Consider the following 795-nt stretch of genomic DNA (forward strand, 5'->3'; position numbering starts at 1 on the left):
TTTCCTGGCCATTACAAAACGTAGAACTTAACTTAGAAATTTAGCCCGTGCAACATGTCAACATGGGGTGTTTTTCCCCCTCACCAGTATATTTTCACTTGAGACTAAATATAAGGGCTCCCATTTATCTGGACCTGTGTGAAGTCGAAAGAGTGCTAAAGAACACCCTTATCCTCCTGACACAGGCAGAAACTCTAGATACTGGTTTGAGTGCAGTGGGATTCAGAGGTTGAGTCATCTGATGCTTCTATAATCTAAGGTACCACACACTATGAGGAAAAGGATAAACATAATCAAACTGAAGCATTCTCAAAAAAAAATTCTCTGGGTTCTCTTATTTAAAAGCACTGATCTACGAAATGACAGCATGAAAGGATACAGTTTGGCAAAAATGGATTTATAAAGAGGGGCCAACTCATTTGTTTCCACAGCAACAGGAGTCTGCACAAACAAATCTATGGTCATTGGTCCATCACTACTCAACAGCATATGGCAGGAAAGAACTACAGAATCTTAGAGAGATATTGAAATTGTTTTATATTAGTGATAGCAGCAGATGTGTTTTAATGAATGACTTACCCGTGGTCTGGGATTTTCAAAATAATTAGCTTTGGCTCATTTAGCTGCGAAAGAACAAGAAAAATCACAAAGCAAATTGTTATAAACATGGACATGCGAGTGGAAGGTTGCTATTTTCCTTTTTAGAGAATTTTGTACACTAGCAATTATAATATTATAATTAAAACAAACAAATTAATCAAAGAAAAAACAAAGCCCGAGACAAAGACAGCAATT

The sequence above is a fragment of the Abramis brama genome (genome assembly GCF_963993115.1).
Source record: "Abramis brama genome assembly, chromosome: 17".
NCBI lineage: Eukaryota > Metazoa > Chordata > Actinopteri > Cypriniformes > Leuciscidae > Abramis > Abramis brama.